Raw genomic sequence first — 23,488 nt, forward strand, 5'->3', positions numbered from 1 at the left:
TAGTAACCCTACAGGACAGAGTAGAACTGCCCCACAGAGTTTCCAAGGAGCGCCTGGCAGATTTGAACCACCAACCTCTTGGTTAGCAGCTGTAGCACTTAACCACTACCCCACCAGGGTTTCCTAGACTTCGCTATAGCAAAGAGATAAGACAAAATATAGAAGATCATCATTCCTTTGCCTAAGTTCCCCAAATACCCTGTGGTTCAGAGATGGAGAAGTTACTTAGAGCACCCAAGGCAAGCTTTGAACCCTGGTGTTGCTGCGGAGCAACGACCTCTGGCGGATATCTTCTATGGATGGCCAAAACAAGGCTCCTTAGCAAGGTGACTTGGTCACTCCTCCCATCAAAAAAGTAGGGTCTATTTCCCCTCCCCTTGAGTTTTTTTTTTTTTTTTTTTTGAGTCCAGGCTGGCTCGGTGGCTTGTCTTGACCATTAGAAGAGATGCTGTGCAAGTTCCATACCCAAGGCCCAAAAAGTCTTGCAACTTCCATTTGAGAGCGCTGCCCTGCAACCGTCATACCAAAAAGCCGGTGTAGCTCCCACAGAGCAAGAAGCCACATGGAGAAGAACCGAGGAGGCCCAGCAACAGCCAGCGTTGACTGCTAGACAGGTGCCAGAGGTCACTGTGACCTTCCAGCCTGGCCAGCCTCCAGCTGAGTACAGTGCCTGAGTGAGCCCTCACCAGGCCAGCAGCAGAACAGCCCAGCCAGCCCACCGGATCAGAGAACAAATACATCATTGTTTCACGTCACTAAATTCTTTTTAATTTTTGCAATATTTATCTAGTCAGTTTTCCCAAGCAAAATATCTGTTATAATACAGTAAGTATTCACTTGCTGTATTCAGTACGATGTGATTGCATATGGTCATGACTTTATTTGGACCAAGAGAAAAAAGTTTTTCAGCTACAAACATATGACAGATTGTGTTTTGCTAAAATGGCTAGAACCTTGCTTCACTCCCATCAGGAGGTGGAGTCTGTTTCCTCTCTCCTTGAACCATGGGGTGGGGATATGGGAGGTGAGAGGTTGTTATTGTCTGTTGTTGTTAGCTACCTTCTGGTGGGCCCTGACTCATGGAGGCCCCAGGCACAACAAAACAAAACACTGCCCAATCCTGCACCATCCCCATGATGGGATGCAGAGCTGACCTTTGTGATCCACAGGGTTTTCATGCATAATTTTCAGAAATAGATCACCAGGCTTTTGGTTGTAGTCTAGAAGCTCCGCCGAAACCAGTTCAGCATCATGGCGCTCGAGCCTTCTCTGACAGACAGGTGGTGGCTGCACGGCAGGTACATTGGGCAGAAATCAAACCCAGGTCTCCCACGTGGAAGGTGAGCATCCGACAATTGAACCGCCACTGCCCTCAAACGAGGGGGTTGAGGGACTTTTGTACCTTCCTCCATGAATAGAATGAGGTGGAAGTTATGCTGTGTGGTTTCGGAGTCTAGGTCATAAAAGAAGATCTGGCTTCTGTCAGGCTTTTTCCCTTGGACCACAAGTCTTGGGAACCCTGAGCTGACATGTCAGAAGACTAGCTACCCTAGTCATGCTGGAGAGAGTTGTTGGGAGGCCATGCAGAGATAGAGAGAGAGCCGCATCTCCTCCTGCCTTAGCTGTTGGATTCTTCCAACCCTGGTACCAGACATGTGAGGAAATGAACCTTCAGATGCTTCCAGCACTGGCCTTTGAGCCACCCACCTGATACATGGGAAAAAAAAAAAGTTGTTCCTGGCCAGCCCTGCCTACACTGTAGACTTGTGAACAAACTAAATGTTTTTTCTTTTTTTAAGAAACCTAAGCTTACAAGCTAAGAGCTCTGCTTGATTCAATTCAGCATGTTAAAAATCCTTCCCCCCACTCAATTTCTCTTGACTTGATTATACATGATCAAGTAAATGAGTACAATTGTCTCTAAGTCCTCTTTTTAAAAAAAAAAAACTCCCTATTCTTACCTTCCCCCTGGCCCTTTAGAACCACTAATAAACTTGGGTCTTTATGCATTTACTTATTCTAGACATTTCATGTAAATGAGATCATGCAGTATTTGTCCTTCTGTGTCTGACTTATTTTACTCCGCATACTGTTTTTAAGTGATACCATGTATCAGAACTTCATTTCTCTTTATGGCTGAATAATACTCTATTGTATGAACATGCCACATGTTGTTTATCCATTCATGTGCTGATGGATAAACACGTGAAGCTGAGTAAGCTGCTAAGTTTTTGAATAGTTGTTTTGTAACTAAGGCTAACTGAAGCACTGGATGCGTGACCTCTGTCTTCTCACAAGTGAAGTATCTTCCGTAACCCCAATACTCCCCAGCATGTTTTCTCCTTTTTCCAAATGGGCGACTGAGAGCTTGACATAACTAATGCCATGATGAACCTGTAAGTTCTTCTGCTTGCTCTGTCTGCCTCCTCCTTCACACACCACTGTTAATGAATTTGTTTTGACCAAATGTTAATGAGTTTGTTCTTTGTTTTAAACTGATGCAAATAACCTTTTGTTATGTCCAACCACTGGTGGCCTACAACCCATGGGAAAATCAGAGCCCAGGTATCTGATATGTATATCTTTAGCCTAATAAAGGAATGTCTGGCAGGGGACTACAAAGACACTTGCAACCCTTGTAAGATTCTATATAAGCTGTAATGTAAAATTGCTCTTTGGGATTCCATAGAGACAGCCTGGGTTGCTGCTGGGTTCCTGGTGATGTATACAAAACCCAGTGCCCTCAAGTCCATTCCGACTCATAGCGGCCCTATAGGACGGAGTAGAACTGCCCCATAGAGTTTCCAAGGAGCGCCTGGGCGATTCGAACTGCCAACCCTTTGGTTAGCAGCTTTAATAAACTTCCTCACTCTTTCTGGCTGACTGCTTCAGGGCACGGACCCTTTTCGGGTAACATTTCTTTACCGGGTTGTTGTGAAAATTGACGGAGAGGACCTGTAAAGCATTCAGTACAGAGTATGTGTTTAGTGACTGTCAGCCATCATTATACGCCATCCTAAATTATACACGGAAGTACTTCCAGCCACTTGGTATCTCTTTACGGAGAAGAATTTGTTGCTGGGAAAAGAATTTTTCTTGAAGGCCAAGGCTAGGACCGCTGTCACAGTTATTTAGTGCTCTCATGACAAAAAATGCCAGAACTGGGTGGCTTTAAAGAACAGAACTTTATTTTCTAAACAGGACAGGAGGCTAGGGATGACAGGAGGCTAGAAGCCTAAATTCAGGCATGGCTCTAGGAGAGGGCCTTCCTTGTCAGTAGCCCTTGTATTCCTTGGTGTTCCTTGGCATCTGTCTTCCCTCTGTGTGTGTCTCTGTGTCTATTCTGCTCTTTTTATAACTCAGAAGCGATTAGATTTAGGATCCACCCCACTCTGGTATGACCACATTAATGTAACAAAATTAAACCCCTGTTTCTCAACAGGGCTATATTTACAGGTGCGGTGGTGGTGGTATTGTTAGGTGTTGCCGAGTTGATTCCGACTCATAATGACCCTGTATGACTCAGTAGAACTGCCCCATAGGGTTTCGTAGGCTGTAATCTTTACAGGAGGAGATCTCCAGGTCTTTTCTCTCACAGAGCTGCAGGTGGGTTCAGACCACTGACCTTTTGGTTAGCAACTGAGCGCTTAACCATTGCACCACCAGGGCTCCTTATTTATAAGTATAAAAAGCCAAACTCATTGCCGTTGAGTCGATTCCAACTCATAGCGACCCTATAGGACAGAGTAGAACTGCTTCATAAGATTTCCAAGGAGAGGCGGGTGGATTAGAACTGCCGACCTTTTGGTTAGCTGCCATGGTTCATAACCACTGCACCACCAGGGCTCCAATTTATAGGCATATGGGTTAGGATTTTAACGCGTATTTCGGGCGGGGGGGACAAAATTCAATTCGTAACACCTACTCTTAACAGTGTAGGGCCTGGATCAAGAGTACAAATAAAGGTTCATATCTAGATAATAAAGTATCAAATTAGATATCTAAATATTTAAGTTATAATCCAAGTTAGCAAAGTATTAAATACAATATGTTCCATATCTCTACCTTGATAAATATACCTGTTAATTACCTGAAAGCCCAGGTCCAAACTCCTTCATGACCTGCACCAAAAAAAAAAAAGTAGTAGTGCTGTGTGTGCATCACTTTTATGAGCACAATATGTGATTATTATAGAAATTCAAGGAACGAAAAAGAGATAAAATCCCATCGTCACTCCTCAGAAATATCGAAATTTATATATTTCTGTTTAACCTTTTATCTCCCCAAATATATGTTTAAAACAAAATTGGACTATATTGTATGCAGACTTTTATCCTGCATTATATCCCAATTATTTTCAAAAGTTGTTAACTCAAAAGCATGATTTTAATGACTGCATAATGTTCAATCATACAAATATACCATAGTTTATTCAACCTTTTTCCAACTTTTGGTCATTGTGTTGTTTCCAATTTTTCTTAATCAATTCACTAAGAAACATCTTCATATGCAAAAAAAAAAAAAAGTATATGCATCTGATTATTTCCTCAGGGAAAAGTCTGGAAAACAGAATTGCTGAGACAGAGGGTCTATGGCAGGTTTCCAGCTCTGAAGATGGGAATTCTGTTGGCAAAGTGAAGCACATTGGGTGGAGGGTCGGGTAAGGTAGGCAAGAGAGAGCTGAGTTGGGAGATCTAGTAAAAACAATTCCCACAAAATATGGTGAGGGGTTGGACCACGTGTGCGGTAGTCCCTAAGGAGAGAGGGACAACTTAGTTTTTTAGATAAATTGAGACAACTTGTTGGTAGCTAAATAGGGAAATGAGGAATGGTCCGTGTATTTTCATTAAATAATACTTGTCTGTCTTTTTTAACATCTGTTCTCTAGTGGACTCTGGCTTCTGAAGTCTCATCTGGTGACAGATACGTAGATAGATAGGTGCCATCAAGTTGCCTCCAACTTATGGTAACCTTAGGTTCAACAGAAGAAAACATTGTCTGGTCTTGTGTCAGTCTCAGCATTACCAGCATCTTCAGGTCCATTGTTGTGGCTGTTGGGCCAATCCATCCCAGGGAGGATCTCCTTCACCCTTGCTGGCCCTCTACTTCACCAAACATGAAGTCTCCCTCCAGTGATTGATCCCCCCTAATGACATGACATGTCCAAAGCAAGCAATTCAGACAATGTTCAGTTGTGGCCCTTAAGGTTTTACTAAGTTTCAAACATAGATCACCAGGCCTTTTTCTTCCTAGTCTTAGTCTGGAAGTTCCACTGAAACCTGTCCACCATGGGTGACCCTTCTGGTATTTGAAATACCAGTGGCATAGCTTTCAGCATCACAGCAACACACAAGGCACCACAAGTACCACAAACTGACAGATGTATAACGGACACCTGGTGAAGCCATGAGCAAATTCTGTCTGGAAGCCATGCTGTTGCAGAGGGAGTCATCTGCAGGGTGGCATTCTAGCCACACTGCACAGGTATGATCAGCTAGGGTGCAGTAAACCGATCATTTTGCTCTGGTCTTTCCTCAGAGATCAGTGTATTCCTTCTTGACACTACTCACTCACATGCTTGGCATAATATTTCTAATATTTTAAAAAGAGATACTTTATAAAACATTTCTCCCCAAATGGCCATAATTTAACAGTTGAAGAATTAAAGCACATAACTCATGGAGGAAAATCCAATTGCTACAAATAATATTTTTAGCCCTTTTCTTGTACTGAGAATTCTAAAAGGTAGGCAGAAGAATGGATTTGCAAGGGGATTTGTTTAGCCTTCTCTGATTGGCTTTTCTGAAAACGAAAATTTAAAATTGTCAGATTGATTAGACCAGGCAATTTCAGAGTTCCTCCAAAGTCTTCTGTTCTCTGCACCTACATATTCTGGGATCTTCTGGTTTCTTAAGCCCTAGTGGTTCAGAGCATGAGTCGGACTCAGGTTTGAATCCAGAACCTACCATTGGTGACCTCAAACCAGTTACTTAATCTCAGTTTTCTCACTCATACATGGCTAAATAATGTTAGTTACCTCAAACTGTTATCACGAAAGAGATAGTGCATATAAAGTGCTTGTTATTTAGGAAGGGCTAAATAAACTGTAGCTACTAAAAAAAAAAAAATTAGTCAATGAAAATCCATGAATCACAATAAAATATTGTCCAGTATAGTGCTAGAAGATGAACCCTCTAGGTTGGAAGTTGCTCAAAATACACAGTGGCCTCAACAATGAACTTGAGAATACCAATGATAGTGAAGATGGCGCAAGACCTTGCAACGTTTCATTCTGTTGTACATGGGGTCACCACGAGTTGGAGCCAACTTGACAGCAACTAACAACAACAATAACCGAACAAAAACAAACCCAGTGCCGTTGAGTCAATTCCGACTCATAGGCGACCCCATAGGACAGAGTAGAACTGCCCCATAGAGTTTCAATATAGTAATAAAAATGTGGCTGATGACAATCTGTGAGATTCTAGGTCTACGACTGCAATTCTTTACAACTGTCTCATCCAAGGTACTGAATTGTAACCTCTTCCCTGATCTTTCACTTTACCTGTATCTAAACCAAACCAAAACACTAAACGCATTTTCATCGAGGCGATTCCGAATCATAGAGACCCTATAGGACGGAGTAGAATGCCGCATAGGATTTCCAGGGGATAGCTGGTAGATTCAAACTGCAGATCTTTTGGTAAGCAGCCGTAGCTCTTAACCATTGTGCCACCAGGGCTACCGATAGATCCATTACCATAGAAGTCAATTCCAACTCATCACGACCCCGTATGTGTCAGGATAGAGCTGTGCTCCTTAGGGCTTTCATGGCTGTCGCCTGTCAGAAGTAGATCACCAGGCCTTTCTTCTGAGGTGCCTCTGAATGGGTTCGAACTGTTAACCTTTCAGTTAGTAGCCAAGTGCTTAACGATTTGTGCCACCCAGGGACTCCTTACTTCTATCTAGACATCACAAAAAAAGCATGTCCCTCACTCACCTACAGCCAGAACTTTGCCGTAACCCTTACGTTTCAAGTAAGACAACACAGAGAATAGCTTGTTTACACATCTTGAGCAGGTAAATACAATTCCAATCGTCTAAGTCTGGAGGTTTGATTTCACATTTGTAGCTGCTGCCACCAAGATAAATGTGGTCCTGGAATGAAAACAAGGGAAATTAATTAACCTTGTAGGCAATCATGTTCCTCTGGGAGGTGTCTGTGCTTCTGTCTGTGCTCCTCAGGGTTTCTACTACTGCTCCTTTATTTATATTTCTTTTCTTTTTTTTTATTGTGCTTCAGGTGAAAGCTTACAGAGCAAATTAGTTTCTCATTAAACAATACATGTATTGTTTTGTGACATTGGCTATCAATCCTGTGATGTGTCAGCATTCTCCCCTTTTCAACCTTGGGTTCCCCATTTCCATTCATCCAGCTTTCCTGTCCCCTCCTGCCTTCTTGTCCTTGCCGCTGGGCTGGTGTGCCCCTTTAGTCTTGTTTTATGGGCCTGTCTAATCTTTGGCTGAAGGATGAACCTTGGGAGTGACTTCAGTACTGAGTTACAAGGGTGTCTGGGGGCCATACTCGTGGGGTTTCTTCAGTCTCTGTCAGTCTAGTAGTACTGCTGCTTTTTTTTTTACATGTCTTCAAGGGGGCCGCCCCTCAGCTTGAAAACACAGCTCTAAGGCACACTAAAAGGAGGACTATCACAGCCTGCACAGGGTATTCACCTGCTCAATAAACACTTTGCTTAAGAGAAGACATCATATGTGTCACGCTGGCAAAAAGGCATTGTGCTATTAAATGAGTGTGCGGGGTGGGGGTATGGATCCAGCTGAAGAAACCCCACAGCTGCTCTGCTCCACAGCCTTAAGCTTTGAACGCTTCATTACATGAGTAGACCCAGATGGCGGTAACCCAGCTATAAGACAAGGGACACGTGCCCCGATAAAGTTATCGAAGCTCTTCAATCTCCCTATACTTAGTAAGGAAGGGGCACCTCCTAAGGCCAGCCGGAGGCTACAGACTCCAGGGAGGTTGTGGATAATTACATGGTAATTATTTATAATAAGTGCTTCCACTCTCAGCATGATTATCCTTCCCCGGGTTGCTTGCTTCCTTATGCCTGGTTTATGTAGGGAAACAATGGCCAAATTAATCCAAGTCTTTTGTAAGCGAGTCTATACTCCTCTGATGATCCAGATGGTTTAGCACCCTGTGGCAGCAGGTGTTAAGCCTTTCTTACAAAAGGCATATTTTCAGCTTCCCTTTGGCTATAGAGAAAGCCAAGCAAACAAGACTTGGGTGGTTTAAGGATGAATTACAGGATTGATATAGATTTGTTGGCCACTAAGAACAGCAGAGCTGGCCCCCTGTAAAACGGTGAGAAATCATCACAGCAAACCTTTGTGGGGACTTTTGGGTTTGCTGGACACTTTTCATATGTATCATCTCTTATAATTTTCACATCAGCCCTGCGAGGTGGATATTGATATTATGACCAGTAGGCCAGTGAGCTCAATATAATATCTGATTAAGGGCATGGCCTTACGAATAGGCCGATGGGGATTTGAATCCCCGCTCAGCCACTCATTAGCTGTGTTAATTAACCTCTCTAAGCCTTGGCCTTCTCATGTATGAAAGGAGGACAACACCAACCCTACAGGACTAATCTGAGGATTTAATAAAATCACAAGTAAATGCATTAGCATTGTGCCTGGCCCGCAGCAAGCAGGTCATTCACTTGTTGAAGGGAAGAATTTTACAAATGATAAATAGATTAAGAAAAACAGAACAAAACTAAGTAGTTGAAATGGCATTTGACGTCTCCTCTTTTTCTTTGACTCAGGTTTTATTTTATTTTCCTCAACTGGAAAAATAATGGTCCCAGTGTTCTACTTGGTTAATAAAATATTGTGCCTTTGTTTAATTGCATGATCCAAGGCAGGGTTGGTCTAGAGAAGTGAACCTTCTTGGTTCTATAAACTTTTAAGGGCTTTCAAGAACTCTAAGAATCATGTTTAACATCACCAAATAAGGAAATTTTGCTGTGTGCCGCTGATTAGATTCCAACTCACAGGGACCCTATAAGACAGAGTGGAACTGCCTCATAGGGTTCTTAGGCTGTAATTTTTACTGCAACAAATTGCCAGGTCCTTTCTCCCAAGGAACCACTGGTGGGTTTGAGCAACTGACCTTCCAGTTAGCAGATGAGCACTTAACCATTCTAACCCCAAACCCACTGTCATGGAGTCGATTCTGATTCCTAGCGACCCTGTAGGATAAAGGAGAACTACTCCATAGGGTTTCCAAGGCTGTGAATTTTGACAGAAGCAGACTGCCACAGCTTTCTCCTGTGGAGCAACTGATGGGTGCGAACCGCTGATCTTTAGGTTAGCAGCTAAGTGCTTTAACCACTGTGCTACCAGGGCTTCTTAAATTAGGAAATACAAGTCAATTTAAACTAGGTGAAGAATAGTCCTTAGCAAGAATGCTCAAGCAATGGCATAAGACCCTATGTTGCCATTTATGCCTGGCTGCTCAGGCTAAACTGCTCAGGGCCTTATGGTTGGCTAACTCGTACAGATTTAAGTGACTGTTCCTTGATTTTGAGATGGCTGTACCCTGGGAAGGGAGCCCTGGTGGTGCAGTAGTTAAGCACTTGGCTGCTAACCAAAAGGTTGCGGTTGGAACCCACCAGCTGCTCTGTGAGAAAGCTGTGACAGCCTGCTTCAGTAAAGATTTACAGCCTTGGAAACACTATGGGGCAGTTCGACTCTCACAGATAGGGTCGTTATGAGTTGGAATCGCTCGATGGCAAGGGGTAGGTGCTAGGAGCACACAAAATCGGTCAGAGAAGATGCACAGAAGGCTGGTCCTCAGGTCTCTTCCTTCCCATTTATTCTCTGTCCATGGCTACATTATTTTTCTCAGCCTTGGTCTCTTCACCTCAGGAGGGCAGTGATGACTCAACGAGCTGGGGAGTGTGAAGGCACCAGGAGGATCCCACAGTGCACATCACGTGCTGTGCAGTGATCAGGAACGTGATGCAGAATGGCCTGTGTTTAGTTTGTTTCCCCTCCCCCCACACAGAGCTCCATCAGCAAAGGAACAGACCAGTTGCTGTGGAGTCAAGCTGTTTCTGATTCATGGTGACCCATGTGTGTCAGCAGGACTGTGTTCTATAGGGTTTTCAAGGGCTGATTTTTCAGAAGTTGATTACCAGACCTTCCTTCCAAGGCACCTCTGGGTCCTCCAGCCTTTCCATTAGCAGCTAAGTGAGTTCGCTGTTTGCACCACCCAGGGACTCCAGCAAAACAATAGAAAGGGAATTAATTATCCCTTCCTCCCCTTCAGAAGAGTAACTCAACATTAAATTTTCAGTTGCTGTGATCTTTGAACTGGGATGATTGAAGAGTTAAAATAATTCCACTTGTCCTTTTTCTATATACTCAACTGTTAATTTTCCTCAGGAAACCCCTGATCCCCCCAAAAAGAACACACATGCACATAATACTTGCATTAAATCCAACAATCTGTAACTGCTAATTCTTTATCAGTAAAATAATCCACTTTCTTCTCTCTGTATCTCTTCCTCATCCCTTATTCTTTATTCATTGATTTAGCCAAAATCTTCTGAGAACCTGATAGGCCCTTTACACTATTCCAGATACTCATACTCAAGGCAGGCAATGTTCCGAAGCCATGGGCCTGACAATCTAGTAGCGATAGATAGAGAATAAGCAAGCAAACAAGTCGATGAACAATATCACTTGGCATTGTGATCAGTCCCTTCTTGGACCATGGTTTGGATGATATGGACCTCAGGATTCCTTGCTCAAATGTCCACAGACCTGCTTCCAGAGGCTGCGTGGGACTCTTCTCCAGATTCTTCCTCTATCTGAGAGTTGTGGCATACATGCAGAGCCTGGATGTATAGGCTGGACTGTTCAGGAGTGGAGTCCTTGGGTAGTACAAACGGTTAACTCACTGAGCTGCTAACTGAAAGGTTGGAAGTTTGAGTCCACCCAGAGGTGCCTTGGAAGAAAGGACTGGCAATATCAGTCATTGAAAACCCTATGAAGTACAGCTCTACCCTGATACACATGAGGTCGCCACAAGTCAGAATCAATTTGATGGCAACTGGTTTGGTTTTTTTCAGTTTATCCAGAAGAGGTTCAGCCCAATATGGAGTTGAAGTTGTGTGTGTGTGTATGTTTGATTTTTTGACCAAAATGACCAAAAAATTAAAAGCATTTTTGCATGTACAATTCAGTGACATTAATTACGCTCACCATGTGGTACAGCCATCACCACTATTTGCTCTCATATTTTTTTATCACCCTTAACTAAACTCAGCATCAGTTTCTCCTTCTCCCCTCCCACTCATACCTGGTACCCACTAATGAACTTTGGTCTCTATGCATTTGCCTATCCTGGATACTTCATGTAAGTGACATCATACAATATTTGTCCTTTTGTGTTTGACTTATTTCACTCAGCGTAATATTTTCAAGGTTTGTCTATGTAGTAGTGTGTATCAGAGCCCAGCATAGTATTTTGGGAGCCTCTAAGAATGTTTCTGTGGTCTATGGAAGATGGGACCATAGCGTCATCGCTGTAATCTGTTAAGAACAGCAATGCCAACAGACAGATGAGTAACTGAGGAACAGTAAGGGTGACAGAGACTGTTACATACATTGAATAAGCCCCTAGCATGTTTGTATGAAGGACTAAAAAGTTGATGCATTCGACTGTGGTGTTGACAAAGAATATTGAATACAAGGTAGAAGGCCAGAAAAATGAACAAATCAGTCTAAGAAGAAATACAACCAGAATGCTCCTTAGAAGCAAGGACAGCAAGACTTTGGCTCACTTACTTTGGGACACATCATCAGAGAAGACCAATCACTAGAAAAGCTAGAAAAGGACAACCTGTTTTGTAAAGCAAAAAAAAAAAAAAAAAAAAACTCATTGCAGTCAAGTTGATTCCAACCCACAGCAACCCTATGGGACAGAGTAGAACTGCCCCATACGGTTTCTAAGGAGTACCTGGTAGATTTGAACTGCTGACCTTTTGGTTAGCAACCATACCTCTTAACCACTACACCACCAGGGTTTTCTAGTAAGGGGTCAGCAAAAATGAGAAAAACCCTTAATGAGATGGGTTGACACAATAGCCACAACAATGGACTCAAACATACCAAAGGTCATAATGATGGCACAGAACCAGACAACATTTCATTCTGTTATATATTGGGTCACCATGAGTTGGAGTCAACTTAATGGCAACTAACAGCAACAACAACAACGTTGGTACAATCCAAATGGGAGAAGCAGCATTCCCCATCCTTCTTCCTGGTTCCCCAAAACTGTTAGATTTTTGGGCTTTCTTGCCACACTTGGCAAATGTGGGCTCAAACTGGATTTTTTTTGTCAAATATACAAAAAAGTTACGACACTTCTTATACTCCAAGTGTCGTGAAACCATCTACACCTCACCAACATATAAAGCACTACTGTAACTGAACACGGGTTCTTGTCCTGTCCTATTAGCCAATTGAAATAAGACAGATGCCACACCACCAGGTGCAAGGGAAACAAAAAGTGGAAACTTGTTTGTGCAAACAAGGAGCAACGTGAGGCCTAGCAGCCGAAAGACCATGCATTCCCCACCCTGGGGGATCTTGGAGCTTTTATGGTCTGCAGTCCCCAAGGGGCAGGATTGGTGCCCAAAATCTGACACCACAATCCCTCCCATGTACATATTTGGAGATCCAGGTGCTGAGTCATTTAGCAGAGGAAGAGATCTTTTGCTTTTCAAATGGGCTTGGATGCAGCTGTGTGCCAGAGAACATCTTCCTCTCCAGCGAAGTTCAGGTCCAGGGTCAAGTTAGGGGCCATGGTTTTTCAGGTCCTGCACAAGCGCCAAGATCTTAGTTTGTGCGTTCACGGGATTTCAGCCCCAAATTTAAGAGAGCCCACTGTGCAGTCAGGTTAATACACAGTTAGAAACCATGGCTTAGGGGGCAGAGGGCTGCAGCAGAGTGGGGGAAGCCTAGGCAGTGGCTTCACTATTATTACAATCTAAATTAGGTTTAGACCGTTTTAGGGAAAACAATATATTCTGACAGCCTAAGTAAAAAGCAATTATCAAGAAGATAAATCTGTTTCCAAAACCAAAAGGGAAAACAAGAACCAGAGAAGAGAAAGGAATTAAAAGATAACTGAGCCCTGGTGGTGCAGTGGTTAAGTGCTATGGCTGCTAACCAAAAGGTTGGCAGTTCAAATCCACCAGCCATTCTTTGGAAACCCTGTGAGGCATTTCTACTTTTGGTTAATAGATCTGAGCCCTTACTATTAGGTAAAAGCCATGCTAAGGCATCACATGTGATCTCCTTTTGGCCTCACTGTAGTGCTATGGCTGCTAACCAAAGGGCCGGCAGTTTGAATCTGCCAGGCGCTCCCTGGAAACTCTATGGGGCAGTTCTACTCCATCCTATAGGGTCACTATGAGTCGGAATCGACTCTAGGGCACTGGGTTTGGGCGGTCACTCCAAAAGGCAGGTATTTATAGTCTCTGTTTTACAATGGAAGTAGCTGGAGTACAGAGATGATCAAAGAGCTGCTAACTGTCAGAACTGGAATTTAAACTTAGGTCTACCTGATACCAAAACTCCCATTCTTCCCACACCTATGCCTGCTGTTGTTAGGTGCCATCGAATCAATTCTGACTCCCAGAGACCCCATCTCAAAGAGTAGAACTCCCCTGTAGGGTTTTCTAGGCTGTAGTCCTTATGGAAGTAGATCACCAGGTCTTTCTCTTGTACAGCCACTGGGTGGGTTTGAACTGCCAACCTTTCAGCTATCAGCCAAGCACTTAATTATTGCATCACCAGGGAACCTTACTAACAGCCTCTGTTCCAGTGCTTAAAATAGAACTTTGCATTATTCACATCATTGTCTGCTTCTCTGGTTTTAAATCCTTTTCCATTAACAAAGTCAGCAAGAGACAGTCCTCCCTCATCTGGGACCAAGAGTCAGGGCAGCTGGAGGGGTACAGTGGATACATCTCATCTCGGTGGTGGATTTCTTCTAGGATTCAGGGCGGTTGCAAGGGTGAGGGCAGCAGGCCAGTTAGAGAGGACACTTGTTAACTACCGTCTATCTGTGCACAGGAGCCCTGGTGGAGTAGTGGTTAAGAGCAAAGGTCAGCAGTTCAAATTCACCAGCTGCTCCTTGGAAACCCTATGGGCCAGTTCTTTTCTGTCGTATAGGGTTGCTATGAGCTGGAATCGACTTGATGGCAATGGTTTGGTTGTTTTTTTTTTTTTTTTTTGGTATCTGTGCACAGTCCCTGAGTGTTGCTTCTGAAAGTTCACAGCCATGAAAAGCTTGTAGAGTGCAATTCTACTCCGCACACATGGAGTTGCCACTAGTCAGAATGGACTTGACAACAACTGTTTTTTTGTTTTTGGTATCTGTGATGACAGTACTGGAGCATCTTGTCAAGGTCTGAGAACAGGACAATAAACTCAGAGTTGTCATGTCTAGAGGAGGTCGTGGGCTTCTGCAGAGATGACCTAGCATTTATCCTTTGGCCATTAGTGATGAAACTTACTTTCACATTCAACCTTGTTTTTTCTCCCCTTAAATCTAAATGGGGGCTGCCCAAAGCATAATGAGATGGGGAAAAACAGAGACAATGGGCAAAGTTACTCTTTGACCTCAGAAAGAAGCAATTTGAAAATCATGTATTTGCACCATTTTTCTTTTTTTTCTTACATTGCGGTCTCTTTTATTTTACCTCCCCCATCTAGGCTAATCCACTTATTCCTTTGTAAGCTCCCCGTGTGACATGTCACCTCCCTGGCGAATCTGTTGCAAAGTAATCACATCTCAGTATTGGGCTCCATGTTCTAAAAATGTCAAAACAAATTTCAATGATTAAATGCCATGGATTAAGCTCGTTACTTACTCCTTGAAAACTGATATGAAGGATACATTTCAATCAGAAATTTACAAATCTAAGCCCTGCAACACCAAGCCACCTTCCAAATCTCCATAAAGCGCTAATTCTGAAAAATTTTAAATTCCGTCTAAAAACAACCATCTTGTTAAATCACCAGCCACAGCTCATCTCATTTCATTTGGGTGGAAATTTTACCCTGCGGCCGAGGGTGACTCAACTAGGGCATTGCTGATAAAGGTTGGGTATGAGGGAACGTTTGATTTTCTTCTCTTTAGATGTCTATAAATTCTAATTCAATACGCATTTATTGGAGTGATTTTGAAGCAGAGGGCTTTTCATTAGTATGGCAGTGACTATTACTCTCAGGCCTAGTATGTTAACGGCCTTAGGCTAAACGATCGGATTTTTCTGTTGTATGTGGCTAAGACAAAGTCCAAGAAGTCGTAATTCCTTATCAAAACTCACAATTGTTTTATGCACCTGGGGATTTGTCTAGCAAATAGTGCCCCGTGTTTTCAATGTTAAAATCCTTTGGCTGCCAGTGCCCGATACATCCAATTTTAACACAAGGGAGGACAGCTAGCAAATGTCAAAACAAAAGCTGCCATAGAGCTTCATTTTCTTTTTCACACAAATGTCTTCCCTCCCTGCTCCTGATGTCAGCAGGGAGTAGTCTCACCTACGGAAAGGAAGTCAGCATCCTCGTGGTGCTGCAAAATCGTAGGCAAATGAAAAGGCTTATTGATTGCTGAGTTTTATCCCTTGTATTTTTCCAAAAGAAGAATAATGAAGAGCCTTTTTTTCTCCCATTTAACATCCTAATCACCCACATCTGCAGCTTACACTGCTGCTATCCACACCTCTGCAAGGGAAGAAAAAAAAAGAAAAGAATGAAATATAACCCCCGCCCCTGCTTGGCCACACCCATTGGGACCTGCTGATACTACATCCTTAACCAAAGTCTGAAATCTCTGTGGGGACTCTGCGCTCCTCAGTAATTCAATGCCCAGCCCCTGCCGCTTTAAGAAGCTACACAGCTTGTGGTAAACCACTCTCCATTATTTCTCTAAATTTAGTGCTAAGAAATGGCATCTCAGTTGCTAAGCTGAAAGCTGCTTAAAGTTAGCTTTTCACAGTTGTTTATTCATAGTCTGCGTCATACACCTTTCATTCACCTTGTTTGAAACAAAGATACGGATTGATGTGCAATTCCGGAGATGCAAAATATTGAAATATCACCTCATAGATAATTGACTGTGGTTTGCATTTTGCTAATGTGAGGGCGGGTCAAAATGTCAGCACAATGCAAAGGAAGTATTTATTTCTCTCTCTCTCATGTTGATGTTTCCTTGCGAGTAAATACTACTTTTTTCCACCAGTGAAAAGCCACTCAATGACCTGAACAAGATCTGGTGATAGAAAACATATTTTCAGTAATAGTGAGCTCATTTTGCTGCCAGAACAAATTAGTCAGTAGCTTTCTAGTGTGTCACAAAGGTTTTCAAGAGGCACTGAGAAGCATGCTAAAAAAAAAAAAAAATCCTGCTATATAGATTATTAGAAATGTCATGGTGTTAATGTAAAAACTCTGTGGTACTCTTTCTGTTTCACTCTTGCTTACTAAAATACTGCTTCTCCTTTGTAACTCCACTCCCTGAGAGAGAAGATGTCTTTTGAAAATGGTTCAGAAGAAAATTTTTTAAAAATTCATAATTTAACCTGGAAAATGCAAGATGGAGGATTAATCAGACAATGGATGCCAAGTCACAACTGAGCTAATCATTTCTCCAAGCTTCACCTCCACTAAAAGCTGAGAAAGAAGAGGGGAGTGGGCTCTACGTATAGGAAGATTTCCTATATGTATGTTTGAAATAGGACAAGCTCCTGAATGAATGCATGAATGAATGAATGAATGGCTGTTGTCAAGGACTGTCCCCTTCCAATTTGAAGAAAAAGCAGTTTACAGCGCACATATAATCTGTTGGGACCTCACTTTCTACCATTGCACAAAAGAACAAACAATTGCTACTTCTCAGGGTTGTTGAGAAGATTAAATAAGATGACATGTATAGAGCATCTAACATGATGTCTGATTCACAACCGAAGAAACCTAGAGTAGCGTGTAAAGATATGATGCACGTGGGTAGTGGGGGTAATAGCTAAATCCTGAGAAGTCGGGCAGAAAAACTTACTTTATTCTATTGTGTAGACTAGTCTTTATGTGAAAGCATAACTATTAAAGCTTACCAGAGAGGAAAAGAAGACCATTCAGCGACCTCTGTGGGATCCATTTTTGCGTATGTGGAGTTGATTGTGTGCTTGTATGGACAATTTTTGCATCATTCTTATCTATGCCACTGAAATTCCCAACTCTCTGTTATAATTTGAGTCATTAGACATGACCGTGGAGTTAGCAGTTTAATATAAAAGTGTTCCCAGGAATTTCACTTGTTCCTTTTGACTTCTACTCAAACTTGAAAGAGATTAGTAGTAGTGGTGTGTGTGATTTCACCCAGTTTTACATATTTACAGATGCTTCGCTCTTAGATAACTTTTAGCGTTCCAATAGGTTTAATCTCTAAGTGTAAAAATTCCCTTGGGAGCTTTTATTTTGTTCTGAGTGTTAAAACTACCCGGGGAGTGTGACTTAAACTTGATTTCCAAATAAGATATCCTGCAGCAATCAAAATATCCTATGTGGCTATTATTCTACTGTGAAGTACGCTTTACCCCAGGGAATCTGCTATAAGAGAAAATAAAAACCTAGCTGCTCATATTAAAGCCCATTAAGCCATTAGGTGGCTCTTCATCTGCGAGCTTCGTTTTCCTGATGAGCTGCAGGGCACCAGAAGTCCTCCTGGGGCCGCCAGAAGAGCCTCTCGCAGACTCCTGCAAGCAAATCTCCATTCAAGAATCTCAGCAGTTTAGCCCCGAGATGAAATTTAGGTGTTGTATTAGTCAGGGTTCTCCAAAGAAACAGAACCAATAGGATATCTCTGTATCTATAGGTATATCAGATGTAGACATAGACAGAGATAGAGACAGTGGTAAAGATAGAGGTAGAGATAGGTTGATTTTAAGGAATTGGCTTTCGGGGGGGTGGGGGGAAGGCGGCTGGCAAGTCTGGGATTCACAGACTGGCAACTCCAGCAGGATGTCTGTTAAAATTTTAAGGCAGAATTCCTTCTCCTGGAAGCCTGTTTTTGCCCTTGAGGTCTTCACTTGATTGGATGAGGCTCACCCACACTATGGATCAACTGTTGGTAAGTGTTACTCACATCTACAAAATACCTTCACAGCAACATCTAGACTAGACTGTGACCAAACAACCGGGCACTGTAGCCTAGCCAAGTTGGCACATAAAATTCACCATCACGGGCATCATTCTTTCCAACCCTCTCAATTTGCAGAAGAGGAAACTGAGGACAGAGCAGGTTATATGGTTTTTCCAAGGTCTGCAACTGGTTAGAGGCTAAATCAGACTTAAAACCCAAATCCCTGGAGCATCTTGAGGTCCCAGGGTGCACATAGCCCTGAAGACATGGTGGATTACTCCCCACACTGATGTGTTTTGGATGATGAAATTAAAAAATTGTCTGGGTTGATAGTTGCTTGGGGTGGAACAAAAGCTCATTCTTTTTAAAAGTGGAGTATTTAAAATGTGTTTTCTTTTGTAATGTGTCAGACTTATGACAGATTTAAGTTATGATGAACCGCACTTATGACTCTTTTTTTTTCTTTTCGTACATCTTATCATTAGTAATATGTACTACATACAATGTTCAAATATATCTGTAAGTTTATATGTAATGTTTTCAACCCCCAGAGGCATGTAAAGACCAGTTTTTTTTTTTTAAAAATGGGGCATTTGACTTACATCAGAACCAACTTACAACCAAGATGTCAGAAAGGGACCGAGTTGTAAATTGGGGATTACCTGTACTATACTATTGGCCCTGGATTTGTTAGTTTTGTGATATTCATTTAATCTGTGTTTTACATAAACTCATGATTGCTACCTTAGGACTGTTTGGAAAGTAAGATAATGCAAATCATTAATTCATCTCTTTTGAAAATAAAATTTTGGCCTCAACAAATGTCTCCTTCAAAGAAACAGAAAGTGGAATATGTGCAAATCTTGATGAAACTAATTTTATAGACTTAAAGAATATTGTAGCCAGAAGGGATTATACATATCAGCTGGGGAACTGAAGTTCATTGAGTTTACCTAAATCACACAACCAATAACTGACTCAACTGGAATGTGAACACAGAGTTCTCTAAAACTAAGACTGTTCGCCTTTCATGGAACTGACAAGTCTCCCTTAGATAATCAGGGTGGAGTTGTGATGATTTCATAAATATTTTCTAAATTTTTGCAGAATTTATAACTTATCCAAACCTTAAATATAGTACATTGGTTCATCTTATCAAGGACTGCTTATTTCCATGGCATTGTCCAGATTATAGTTCTCACAAATAAACATTAAATATAAAGGACATATTAGTGTAACAGTAACAAGCAACCACAAAATTAAGGCAATTATTCCTTAACTACTTAAACACTTAAACATTTTGGCCTCAAATATGAAATGGCAATGAAAGATGAAATCCATCAATGGGAACAATAGGAGCTTAGTTTCCAAGTGTTAACTATTAACTAGTACATGGCTCTGGACTTACAGATTAGCACACATTTAACATTTGAAAGTGTTAATAATTTGAGACTTGTCTTAATTTCAATTTCATCCATGCCATTCTCTGGCTCAGCCCCATCTATCTATTATCCTGATTCCAACAGTCTTTTCACCCCGGTAAGGTCCCTGATCGCTTTATCCCTCCACTTTCTCACTACCCATCAATTGTCCTCTCTTCCCTCATTACATCAACATTTTTTTTACCCATTTCTTGCTTCATCATACATGGTTAGCTGAACCACAGTACTGGTTACATCTAGCTGGTTCCCTACTGTGCATCCACACCCATGCGGCTGCCTGTACCTGGAGAAAATGATGCTCCCTGGTGTCTCTCTTGACGTTCATGACTGTGAACTACTAGTGGGCCCTTAGAGCTTTCACTTCAGTAAGTGGTCTTCAACTCTCTTATGGTTTGGACTCCTGTTCCCTTTCTACTTCATCTATAAGTCTCCATTTACCTCACGCTACTGCGACTATATTGGCCAATTTGTCATACCTCCCACGCCTCAGGCATCCTTCCTCAAGGCCTTTGCACAAGCCAGTCTTCTGCCTGATACACTCTTCCCACAAGTGTTCTTATGGTGACTCCCTTCCCTCCTTCAACATTTTACTCCAATGTCACCTTCTCAGAGAGATCTGTCCTGAGCACCCTATTTAACCTAACCCATAACCCTCCACCCCAGTGCTACTGAACCATTTTACCCTGCTCTATTCATTTTCCTGTTAATGTACTGTATAATTCACTCATTATTATGCTAGAATGTATGCTTAGGAGTGCAGGAAATTTTTGTTGTTTTTTTCACTAATGTATTTCAAATGCGTAGAACAGTGCTGGATATATACCAGGTTCTCAAGGGTGGTGCAAACAGTTAAGTGCTAGACTACTAACCAAAAGGTTGGTGGTTCAATGCCGCCCAGAGGCAGCTCAGAAGAAAGACCTGGTGGTCTGCTTCTAAAAAGTCCCAGCCTTGAAATCCCCGTGGAGTACAGTTCTACTCTACACATAGGCTCGCTGGCATGGTCGGGATCAACTTGAGGGCAACGGGAATATTTGTGGAATGAGTTCACGAATTGTCCCTAGATGGCGTTCTTTGGACTGTGGCAGGTGCACACCATCTTCCCATGGTGCTCACCTTTTCCTGACTGGACATGCCCTATCCATAGCATGCAGTGAGGGTGGAAAGCCAGGCTTCATCATCACCTCGCCTCCCTGACAGATGAGCGTAATTTCTTTCTGGCTTACTGGTAAAGAAAGCCTAGTTTCTTAATATCAGTGTGATTCCTAGGCTCTCATAAATATTTCTGCTTGTTTAAGTCCTACTCAATATGCTACCTTCTACAGTCGTGCGTTGTTCAATGTCCATGATACCCTCTGTGAAATAGGACGTTATGTAATTTGGACATTGTGCGAACACCATATTACATATATGTAATCTGTTGTTAAAACAATTGAAGCTTGCAGGGCTAATGTAGTGTTGGGTGAGTCTAGAGGCTATTGCTTTGTATACAAGAGACATCAGATACATGTGTTTTGTGAGGGAAGCTTTTGCATTTGCTATGTCCAGTTATGTCCACTACATACAGTTTTCCAACCAGGATTTCTGAACTCTACTTAATAGGACGTATATGTGGTCAGACGTTGCCCAGGTGGACATTATGTGCTACATGACTGTATATTCATTTGTTGTAAAATTCATATTGAGCACTCGTTATGTGCGCCATTGGTGCTGACGTTCAAGGGTGACAAATAAACATGAGCAGTGCATCCTGGAACTCATCAGAGTAGTGACCCATAAAGCTTCTCTAATTCCCTAATATTCTCCCTGTCAATTTTTCTGTGCCTCTCTGTGGCAGACAATGCAGTCCGCTTATCCATTAACCACTGCTGTCTCAATTTACAATGATGACAATGTGCCTAGGAATTAAACCATGTTTGACCTTTTTTTTTTAAAAAAAAAGTCATGGCAATCCTTTTTCCCTTTGCCAGTGATTGGTCTACAAGTAGGTTTATAACCTACTCCTGATTAGTGAAATGTCATGAAGATACTAGCAGAGGACTTGGAAAGATTTTCTCCCTGTTAAAAGATAGGGGAGGTGCAGAAATCCCCATTCCAACCCTAACCCCTTGATTCCTAATTTGCATGGTGTTATGTGAGAATGCAGTACCTGCTGCTGTGGTAGCCATCTTGTGACCGTGAGGTAAAACATCACATATGCACTGAGCATGGCAGAGATGAAAGTTTGAAAGAGCCTTTTAATGACATTGTCCAGCCAACAGATTTATTTTATCTGACTTATTTATCACATTCAAACAATAATATCCCTTAATCGGTGTTACCAATCTGTAGTCTTTTTAAATTGTTGATTAATGTGAAAAACTATAGACAAATTTTGTCTATAAATGTTTGCCAACCTTGAAATAATAATATTAAGAAAAAGCTTTATGTCTTTGAGCGTCTTCTCTATCATTGAGTTTTTCTTACTTTTTTTTCAACTCTATTTTTTTTCTGTGCAATAATACCTATAACCTTCCTCACTTCTTACCAGATATTATCTTAAACCTCTGCTTTCTACTTTATCTATGATTAACCACGGTGTTCAAGGTTAGGAGAAAACTAAAATCTTTTCAATTTTATCCTGACTGGGCTCCTAGGGCTGAGCACTTGCAGACCTGTGCAGGGAACACGAAGGAAAGAAAGAGAGACAGGAGAAAGGAGAAGAGAACACTGTTGCTTTTTTTTCCAGTCCGTTTTGAATGCTGGTACCAGATAATCTTTCTCAATCACTGCGATATATTTCTCCTGTTTAGAAAACCTGAAGGATTCTGCAGAGCCTACCAGATGAGATCCCCAGCATTTGGCATAATTCATAATCCAGCCCCTCTGGCCTCCCCAGCTGGAATCCCTCTACTTATCCTGAACCCCACGCTTTACTCAATTGGTTCTGCTTATTCACCTTTAACTTGTCATGTCCTTTCATGCTCCTGGTCTTGTTTACTTTGGTCCCTCACTTGGAATGATGCCCACCCAAAGTCCACTCGTCCTCTATTGTTGATATGCTCAAGTCCATTGTTATGGCCACTGTGTAGTTTGAGTGTCTTCTAATTTAGATGGCTTGTCTTCCAGCACTATATTGGACAATATTCTCTTGTAGTCCAGAGGGTTTTCGCTGGCTAATTTTCAGACACAGATTGCCGGGTCTTTCCTCCTAGTCTGTCTTAGTCTGGAAGTGGTGCTGAAAATTGTCCACCATGGGTGACCCTGCTGGTATTTGAAATACTGGTGGCATAGCTTCAAGCATCATAGCAACATGCAAGACACCACAGTACAACAAACTGACAGACGGTGGCAGTCTAGCCACTTAAACGCAAAACACTAAACCCATTGCCATCAAGTGGATTCCGATTCATAGTGACCCTACAGAACAGAGTAGAACTGCCCCATAGGGTTTCTAAGACTGTGATCTTTACGGAAGCAGGCCACCACATCTTTCTCCTGTGAAGCAGTTGGTGGGTTCAAACCACTGACCTTTTGATTAGCAGCTGAACATGCAACCACTGTGCCACCAGGGCAGAGTATTGAGAAGGATGGTCAGCTTGTTTTTTTAATTCCCCCAGTCTTTATATAAAAATGATTGGAGACCAGCACAATCATATGTTACTGTTCTGAACTAAATTCTCTCTGTATTGTTCTAATGCAGATCCATATTTTCTATTCCTTTAAGTGATCTTTTAACAGTTATTAAAATATGCCATAAATATGATAGGAAGACTTAACATAGTAAAAATGTCTATTCTACCAAAAGCCATCTATACATACA

This window comes from Loxodonta africana, chromosome 8 (assembly GCF_030014295.1).
Source record: "Loxodonta africana isolate mLoxAfr1 chromosome 8, mLoxAfr1.hap2, whole genome shotgun sequence".
In the NCBI taxonomy this organism is placed as follows: domain Eukaryota; kingdom Metazoa; phylum Chordata; class Mammalia; order Proboscidea; family Elephantidae; genus Loxodonta; species Loxodonta africana.